Source organism: Ailuropoda melanoleuca, chromosome X (genome assembly GCF_002007445.2).
Source record: "Ailuropoda melanoleuca isolate Jingjing chromosome X, ASM200744v2, whole genome shotgun sequence".
NCBI lineage: Eukaryota > Metazoa > Chordata > Mammalia > Carnivora > Ursidae > Ailuropoda > Ailuropoda melanoleuca.
In genome coordinates, this window is record NC_048238.1 from 85,012,168 (window position 1) to 85,022,412 (window position 10,245).

Consider the following 10,245-nt stretch of genomic DNA (forward strand, 5'->3'; position numbering starts at 1 on the left):
TTTACTCTCTGCTCTGTGAGTTTGACTTTTTAATTTATTTTTATTTTTTTAAGTTTTTTTTCTTTTCTTTCTTTTTTTTTTTTTTTTAGGAGAGAGCAAGGCAAGGGAGGGGCAGAGGGAGAGGAAAAAGAGAATCTTAAGCAGATTCCATGCCCAGTGCAGAGCCTGGCGCAGGGCTCAATCTCACGACCCTGGGACCATGACCTGGGCCGAAATCAAGAGCTGGACACAGCCAGTTCTCCAGGCACCCCAAGTTTGGCTTTTTTAGGTTTCACATATAAGTGATATCATACAGTATTTGTCTTTCTCTGACTCATTTCAATTAGCGTAAAACTTTCAAGGTCCAAATATTGGAAATGGCAGGCCTTCCTTCTTTCTCATAACTGAATAATATTCCATTGTGTGTGTGTGTGTCTGTGTGTCACATCTTATTCCATTCATCCTTAGACACTTAGACTGTTTCAGTGTCTTGGTTACCGTGAATAATGCTGCAGTGAACATGGGAGTCCAGATATCTCTTTAAGATCCTAATTTCATTTCCTTTGGTTGTATACCCAGAAGTGAGATTGCTGGATCATATGGTATTCTATTTTTAATTTTTTGAACAACCTCCATACTTTTTTCCGTAACGGCTGTACCAATTTACATTACCACCAATAGTGCACAAACGTCCTCTTTTTTCCACATACTTACCAACACTTGTTATTTCTTGTCTTTTTGATAATAGCCATTCTAACAGGTGGTTTTCATTTGCGTTTCCCTGATGTTTAGTGATGTTGAGTCTCTTTTCATGTACCTCTTGGTCATTTGTATACCTCTTTGGAAAAATGTTTATTCAGTTCCTCTGGTCATTTTTAAATTGGATTTTTTAGGGTTTTTTTTTTGCTCTTGGGTTGTATGAGTTCCTTATATAGTTTGTATATTAACCCCTGATCAGATAGATGGTTAGCAGATATTTCTCCCATTCCATAGGTTGCCTTTTCATTTCGATTGATTCTTTTGCAGCGCAGAAGCTTTTTAGTTTGATTAAATCCATCTTGATGATTTTTTTTTTTTTTGCTTTTGTTACCTGTGCTTTTGGCATTGTATCCAAAAAATCATTGCCAAGACTAATGTCTAGGAGCTTTTTTCCTATGTCTTTTTCTAGGAGCTATAAGGTTTTGAGTGTTATATTTAAAATCTTAAAATATTTTGAGTTAATTTTTGTTAGTGGTATAAGATCAGGGCTCATTCTTTTGCATGTGATTATCCAGTTTTCCAAACACCACTTGTTTTTTTTTTTTTCTTAAGATTTTATTTATTTATTTGACAGCGATAGAGATAGCCAGCGAGAGAGGGAACGAACACAAGCAGGGGGAGTGGGAGAGGAAGAAGCAGGCTCCCAGCAGAGGAGCCTGATGTGGGGCTCGATCCCATAACTCCGGGATCACACCCTGAGCCGAAGGCAGACGCTTAATCGCTGTGCCACCCAGGTGCCCCCAAACACCACTTGTTAAAGAGACTATCATTTCCCCATTGTCTATTGGCTCCCTTGTCCCATATTAGTTGACTGTATATGCGTGGGTTTATTTCTGGGCTTTTAACTGTGTTCCTTTGGCGTGTGTGCCTGTTTTTATGTCAGTACCATACTGTTTTGATTACTGTAGCCTTGTAATATAGTTTGAAATCAGGAATGTGATGTCTCCAGCTTTGTTCTTTCTCAAGATTGCTTTGGCTATTCAGGGTATTTTGTGGTTCCATATGAGTTTTAGGATTTTTTGTTCTATTTCTGTGAAAAATAGCATTAGAATTTTGGTAGAGATTGCACTGAATCTACAAATGGCTCTGGGTAGTATGGAAATTTTAACAATTTTCTTCCAACCTATGAACATGGGATATCTTTCCATTTATTTCCATTTTCTTCAATTTCTTTAATTGACGTCTTACAGTTTTCACAGTATAGAACTTCACTTCCTTGGTTAAATTTATTCCTAAGTATTTTGTTGTTTTGATGATATTGTACATGTTATTAAAAAATTTTTTTTCAGGGGCGCCTGGGTGGCACAGCGGTTAAGCGTCTGCCTTCGGCTCAGGGCGTGATCTCGGCGTTATGGGATCGAGCCCCACATCAGGCTCTTCGGCTATGAGCCTGCTTCTTTCCTCTCCCACTCCCCCTGCTTGTGTTCCTTCTCTCGCTGGCTGTCTCTATCTCTGTCTAATAAATAAATAAAATCTTTAAAAAAAAAAAATTTTTTTTTCAGATAATTCATTTTTTTGTGTCTAGAAACTTGAGGAAAAGGAAGGTCTATTGTATTACCCAATTTTTGACTCTTCTCATTATACTTTCTTCCTTCCTAATGTTCCAAGATTCCTTCTTTTATTATTTCCTTCCTCCTTCATTAATTTCCTTTAGCCATTCTTTTAGGGTAGGTCTGCTGCTGACAAATTCTCTTCATTTCCCTTCATCTGAGATAGTCAAAATTGGTCCTTTTTTCATGAAGAATATTTTCATTGGATATGGAATTCTGGATTGATATTTCTTTGCTAAGCATTTCAAAATAGTGTGCCACTCCCTTCTGGCCTCATGGTAGAGCCACGAGTGGAAGTTGTGTAGAGAAGGGAGCACCTACCTCTTGGCTGCACTCATCCTTACCTTGTATTGAGAAATCTGCTGGAATTTGTATTCTTTCCTCCCTGGAAATTAAGGTGTCCTTTCTCTCTTGCTACTCTCTAGCTTTTCTTTGTCTCTAATTTTCAGGAGTTTGGTTCTAATGTATTGTGGCATGAATTTCTTTGGGTCTATCCTGTTTGAGGTTTTTGCATTTGTACATTTCTTGCGTTTGTAAGTTTATGACATTTGCCAAATTTGGGGAATTTTAAGCCATAATTTCTTTTTATTTATTTGTTTGTTTATTTATTTGTTTGTTTTAAAGTAAGCTCTACACTCAGTGGTGTGGCGTGAACTGACAACCCTGTGATCAAGAGTCACATGCTCTACAAACTGAGCCAGCCAGATGCCCCTCAGCCATCGTTTCTTTGAATACTACTTTAGCACCATTCTTTCTTATCACTTTATAGGAATCTGATGGCCTGAATGTTAGATCTTTTGTTATAGAACCACAGGTCTCTAAGTATTTTTTCCCATCTATTTTTTTTTCTCTTGTTCAGAATTGGTCATTTCTTTTTTCTTTTTTCTTTTTCCTTTTTTAAAACTTCCATTCAGTTTTAGTAAATGGCAGAGCCACATCACATGCTATACCAGTTCAGGGTGAGAATTTTCTTTCCTTTTTTTTTATTTAATTAAAAAAAATTTTAAAGACTTTATTTATGTATTTGACATAGAGAGAGCATAAGCAGGGGGAGCGGGAGGCAGAGGCAGAGGGAGAAGGAAAAGCAGGCTCTCCACTGAGCAGGGAGCCTGAGGCAGAGCTTGATCCCAGGACCCTGGAATCATGACCTGAACCAAAGGCAGATGGATGCTTAACCGACTGAGCCACCTTCACACCCCCCAGGATGAGAATTTTCTAATAAACGTTTTCTAATATTAAAACTGCTTCTTGGGGCGCCTGGGCGGCGCAGTCAGTTGAGCATCCAACTCTTGGTTTCAGCTCAGGTAGTGACCTCAGGGGTTGTGGGCTCAAGCCCCGCATCGGGCTTGCACTCAGCATAGAGTCTGCTTAGGATTCTCTCTCCCCTCTCTCTTTTCCCCTTCCCCCGTGCTCTCTCCCTCCCTCTCCCTAAAATAAATAAATAAATCTTAAAAACAAAAAACAAAAAAATGCATCCTGCTTCCTTTAGTATCATCCTAGGTTCTGCCCTGAATTGAGGGAAGAGTGGCTGGATGGGCCCTACGTTTCCTGTGGGAAGTCCAAATTGATATGTTCCCTCTTTGTAAGGAAATGCAACAGGAAGAGCAAGCTCTAGCCCCCAAAGAAAGGACTTACAAGCAATAAATATGTTGCTCCGTCCTTATGAGGCCTGCCTGCCTTTAAAAGGGAACCACATCCTTAAACCCACAAGTGTTTTTCATGTGACAGTGGCTCCTATTGTTTCTTGCAGCCGAAAGCCCTGGGCTCCTCCTTGAGCCTCTACCCTCTGTCTACTACCAGCAATAGTGAGCCAGGGCATGGTTGGCCTCAGCCATCTTGTGCATGTCATGCTTCTTCTTGATCACAGGGCCCTCTTTGTGAAAAGCCTCCAGCAGCTCATGTGATGACTTCTCTGGCATCAGCATCCACCAGTGCTTCTCCCTGCACTCAGTAATCATCCACTTCATGTCCAGGAAGCGATGACGCCAATCAGCTAGTGGCACAGGGATTTGGTAGAAATGGCCACCTCTGAAGATGGCTACCAGCCCAGTCATAGGCTCATAGTTCTTCAGTGCTTGGTGGAAGATGGCGTAGGGGTTGCGTAGGATGGTTGCCTGTTCCTCTGCAGAAACAGCATGGTACTTCTCAAACACCTTCCTTTTCACGGCCTCCAGAGTCTGCATCATGAGGGATCTGGCCAGTACTTTGTTTCTCCTTTCATCATCATGTTGGTGAATTTACTGACTCTTAGTCTTCAAACACAGAGCTTGTTTTTGTCACTGGGGCAGCTTTAATAAGCTGAGTCTTCCTGAGTTCCTGCTCATATGTCTTGGAATGGATAATTTCTACTATTCTATCTTTACGTCCACTCATTTTTTCCCCCCATCAACTCTATTCTGCCGTTGGCTCCTTCTAGCAATTTTTCATTTTGGTTGGTATATTTTAAGTTCTAAAATTTGATTTTTCTTTATGTCTTCTATTTCTTTGCTTGGACACTATATTTATTTGATGGGAAGTTCGGGACTTTCTGTCTTTTCATTTTCTTCAATCTTTTACATAATTTTTCATTGAAACATTATGATGACTAACATCCTTGTCACATAATTCTATTATTTGTGTCTCTTGTTTTCATCTGATGATTTTCTTTTCCTCATTCAGATTTTCCTGATTCTTAGTATGATGAATGATTATTTTTGTGTATCCTGGCAAGTGGGGCTATTATGTTATAAGACTCTGGACCTTATTAAAATTTTATAGGACTCCTCAGTCACCACACAAGGGTGGGAAATACTATGTTGCCTCATTACTGCCAATTAGGGATGGAAGGACATATTTCCTACTAGGCCACCTTTGACATTCCATGAATAAGAGCCTCTTGTTATTTTTGGGCAGGGATAAAATTTCAGGTCTTTACTAGGCCTCTGCTGACATCACCTTGGCTGGGGGGAGAAAGGGTGCCTCATTACTGTTCCTGACATGACCTCCACTGTCACCACGGAAGGGGGGGTGCTCCTTACCATTGGGTCAGAATGAAAGTTCCAGATATCTATTCTGCCTTTTTTTGTAACCAACCTAGTATAGGGGAAGAGATGATTAGTTACAACTTTGTAGATATGGAAGTCTAGGTTTCCTACCTGGCTTATTCTGTCATGGGTTGTATGAAACCACAATTTTTATACCATGGTATTTGGCTGGAGTAAGGTGATTATTGTCTAAAAGTTTTCTGTCTTAGTAGGCTGCCTTTATCCTGGTCCTTTGGCTAGAGAGAACAACTTTTACATTTTTAGTCTGCATTCATGGGTATATCCTGGTTGCAAACTTGTAGTACACCCAATCCAGCGTATATTAAGCAAAAGGAAAACCCACGGAATTTAACGTCATGCCATTCCTTGAGTCTCAAGATTCCTGCCTGTTCTTTCTTCTCTCCACCTTCCTAACTCATTTTATGTTTTTACATATAATGTTCAGGGTTGGCAATTATACTTAGTGAAAGAATATGGAGAAGTACATTTCCTCCTCCATCTTATCAGAGAATCAGAAGTCCAGGGAATAATTAGATATAGCCATTTTAGGTACTGGAGATATTTTGATGCAGCTATTTTGATATAGCATCAGAACAATCATGTTAAAACAGAAGAATACTTTTATTACTAGGTAATAAATATTCTTGTTACTGTAAGAGTCATCCCTGGCTCCCACTTCATCTATCGCTGACCTCCTTGGAAGTGGGAGCTCCTTTATCTCTTTGAAGGAAAGCAGAACTGCCTAGGATTAATGGGCTCTCTAATACTGGTGGGAGATTGCAGAAGAGGCTTTGTGTTGGATCTCATCCTCTGACTCATCCTGAGGTGGTACCCATTAATGGCTTATATGATTATCTCTGCTGAAAGATATGGCACTTATACCAAGGTGGAAATAGAAACAGAAATTGGAAGCCTGTAGCATCTGTGTTATCCTTGCAACAAATGAAGACTTAGCTCTTGTACTTATCCTAAAGTGGTTTTTGTTAGAGTGGAGATAGATATAGTGATTAGCTTTGAGGTCAATAATAGTAAACTGTAGTCCAAGGCTACAGAAGTTACAGAAATAGTGTAACTGGCAGACTTTATGACCACAACAAGATAACCTAGGGTTATATGGTTTGCTACTTTCCTGGAAATGCAATCACTTTTTTATTGTTCATAGAATTTTCTCCCCTTCTTTTTCAACATGAAATGATGGCTTTTGCCATAAGCATCTTTACTCCTGTTGCTCAGGATTCTCAGTTGGAAAGGGGACAGAAAAGTAGGGGTGGGACTACCTAGAATTGTACATATTAACTGAGCCTATTGAGTGAATGTTGATATATTAAGATGTAGCGTCCATTTCCCCTTTATCTTTATTATTTTTTTAAGTAAACTGTGCACTCAACATGGGCTTGAACTCACAACCCCAAAATCAAGAGTCACATGCTCTACCAACTGTGTGAGCCCGGAGCCCCAATCTATAACCCCTTTATTTTTTTTTTAAAGATTTTATTTATTTATTTGACAGAGAGACAGCCAGCGAGAGAGGGAACACAATCAGGGGGAGTGGGAGAGGAAGAAGCAGGCTCACAGCAGAGGAGCCTGATGTGGGGCTTGATCCCATAACGCCGGGCTCACGCCCTGAGCCGAAGGCAGACGCTTAACTGCTGTGCCACCCAGGCGCCCCCTCTATAACCCCTTTAGATAATACTGTCAAAGGAATCAGACTACATGGCTTCAACTGCTAGCTTTTCTGTTAACTACCTGTGAGCCTTTGGCAAGTTATCTAACCTTTCAGAGCCTTGGTTTCTTCAGTAGTAAAGTGAGCGTCATGGTAGCACCTGCCTTTTTGAGTTATTGTGAGATTTATATGCAGTAAAAATTATAAACACTTAGAAAAACCTGGTCCATTTTAAGCATTCAATACATGTTAGCTAAAATGATGGATACTTTTAGGGAAAATATTTCTAGTTATGTGGATGGGTCCTAACTGCTGACAATATTTAATTTCTTTTGTTTTTTCCCTTTCTGACCTCTAAGTAAGTGTGGAGTTGGGTAGTCCTTTAGCTTTTAGGGACTTCATAGTAGTACAAGTGCCTCAACTAACTTTTTGGGTCATTTTTATCGTGAGAGTTCGTGGGATTATACGACATTTGTCCAGAAGTTCTGGCCATTTGACAATTGTGGGTAATAATTTTAGAAATCTAAACCAGCATTTAAAAAAAATCAGGCAAGGGGATGCCTGGGTGGCTCAGTTGCTTAAGTGTCTGGCTCTTGATTTTTGGCTCGGGTCATAATCTCATGGTCCTGGGATCAAGCCCTGCATTGGGCTCTGTGCGGGGCATGGAGCCTGCTTGGGTTTCTCTCCCTCCCTCTCCCTCTGTCCCGCCACACCCCCTGCTTGCACACTCTCTCTCTTTAAAAAAAAAATCAGGCAAATTAACTTTTGAAAATGTGACTGAAAGGAAGCTGTCATTCTTCCCTCTCATTTCAGTGTGGTCTGGAACTCTTGTGAGAATGTAGGCTGAGAGTAAACTCTGTATCTTAGGCCGATATGCCTATACTTAACCCTCAGGCAGTATCTTACTATTCAGCCTCTCCCTTCAGGGAATACTGCTATATGTTTACTGTTACTTATTAAGAATATCTAGAATGACTTTTGTTTATCATTTTAAGTTTATGTCCAAATTAAGCATTAGTAGTTTAGCCCTTTTTAGCCTCCTTAAAGGGATTATGATATTTGGTTGTCTGAAGAGTAATGCCAAAGGATAATATTTAGCTACAGTTAGAAAAAATCATTCGTGGGACACCTGAGTGGCTCAGTTGGTTAAGGGTCAGCCTTTGGCTCAGGTCGTGATCTCAGAGTCCTGGGATTGGCTCAGTGGGAGCCTGCTTTTCCCTCTGCCTGACACTTCCTCTGCTTGTGTTTGCACGTGCACTCTCTCTCTGACAAATAAATGAAAACCTTTAAAATAAGAAAAGAAAAGAAAAAATCATTCTTCAACTATGATTCTTCACCTTAAATTTCTAGGAGAATATTTAATAATTTATATGTTTAAAAGGTTGGAGTGGGGAAAGATGGAGTACATCAGAGACAAATATATTTTAGTTTGCTATATATATATATATATATATGTATATTTTAAAGCTTTTATTTATTTATTTGACAGAGACAGCCAGCAAGAGCGGGAACACAAGCAGGGGGAGTGGGAGAGGAAGAAGCAGGCTCCTAGCAGAGGAGCCTGATGTGGGGCTTGATCCCAGAATGCTGGGATCACGCCCTGAGCCGAAGGCAGACACCTAACGACTGAGCCACCCAGGCGCCCCAAGTTTGCTATATATTAACTTGAAACCTAGTTATTTGTTATGACAACTTTGTAGTCATGAATTAATATCTAAGGACTTTTTAAAAAAATTATATAGATAATCTCTACACCCAATGTGGAACTTGAGCTCATGATACCCTGAGATCAAGAGTCTCATACTCTTCCAACTGAGCCAGGCAGGCACCCCTAATATCCGAGGGTTTTATAAAGTGTTTCCTTTTAGTTATTCACTAAAATTTACTGAATGTCTGCTATGTGTGAGGCATTTTGCTAGACTCTGGCTATACAACTGAAAATAATATGGACAAGGCTTCTGCCTTCATAGTATTTCAATTTAGTGAGAAGACAGATTAAAAGGCAAACAAATAAATGAGGAAGGTTAATTTCAGCATAAGTGTTCTGAAATAAACAGTGTGCTGTGATAAAAAATAAATAGAGGGGACCTGTTAGCATGATTTAGGAAGGCCTCCATGAAGGAGAAACAATTAAACTGAGATCTAAGGATAAGAATAAGCCAATTTTTTAAAGATTTAAGAGAAAAGGGTTCTAGGAATTGAAATGCATGACAGGAAGGAACTTTGTATATTCTTACAACTGAGAGATCGATAATACTTGAATAAAGAGGATACTGATACTGTTAATTCTTCTTTAAATGTTTGGTAGAATTTACTAGTAAAGCCATCTGGTCCTAGACTTTGTTTGTTGAGACATTTTTGAGTATTGATTTGATCTTCTTATTTATTACAGGTCTATTCAGATTTTCTGTTTCATCTTTTTTTTTTTTTTAAGATTTCATTTATTTGAAAGAGAGAATACATGTGCACACTCACAAGATGGGGGGGGGCAAGAGAGAGGGAGAGAAAGAATATTAAGCGGACTCCCCGGTGAGCTCAGAGCCCCAACTTGGGGCTCTATCTCACAACCCTGAAATCATGACCTGAGCCAAAATCAAGAGACCGATGCTTAGCTGACTGAGTCACCCAGGTGCCCCATAGATTTTCTATTTCATCTCAAGTCAATTCAGTAATTTGGTGATTTAGTGGTGTAAAATTGTTCAAAGTATTCATTTATTATTTAGAATTTCTCTAAGGTTTGGAATAATATTGCCTCTTGTATTTCTGATTTTCATTATTTAGATTTTTTCTTAGTTTAAGTAAAAGTTTGTCAATTTTGTTGATCTTTTAAATAAACCAACTTTTGGAATTTATGATCCTCTTTGATTTTCTATTCTGTATTTCACTGATCTCTGCTCTTCATTATTTCTTCTGCTAGCTTTAAGTTTGGTTTACTTTTCTTTTTCTAATTCCTTAAGGCATAAAGTTAGGTTATTACTTTGAGAAATAGTTCCTGTCTTAATGTATGCGTTTAGAGGGATGCATTTTTCTCTGAGCACTGCTTCCAGTGACTCCTATAAGTTCTATGCTGTGTTTTCATTTTTATTTGTGTCAAAGTATTTTCTGATTTCCCTTGTAATTTTTTTTCTTTTACCCATTGGCTAAGAATATGTTAATTTCCACACATTTGTGAATTTTCCAGTTTTCCTTGTTCTTGATTTCTAGAGTCATTTCATTTTGGTCAGAAAAGATATTTTGTATGATTTCTATCTTTTTAAATTTATTGAGACTT

The 10,245-nt window shown here is 39.0% G+C and overlaps 1 pseudogene; it reads right to left on the reverse strand.

Annotated features, from left to right (window-relative positions):
- Positions 1 to 4,081: 4,081 nt before the first annotated feature.
- Positions 4,082 to 4,661, reverse strand: LOC100465182 (annotated as a pseudogene).
- Between the last annotated feature and the right edge of the window lie 5,584 nt (positions 4,662 to 10,245).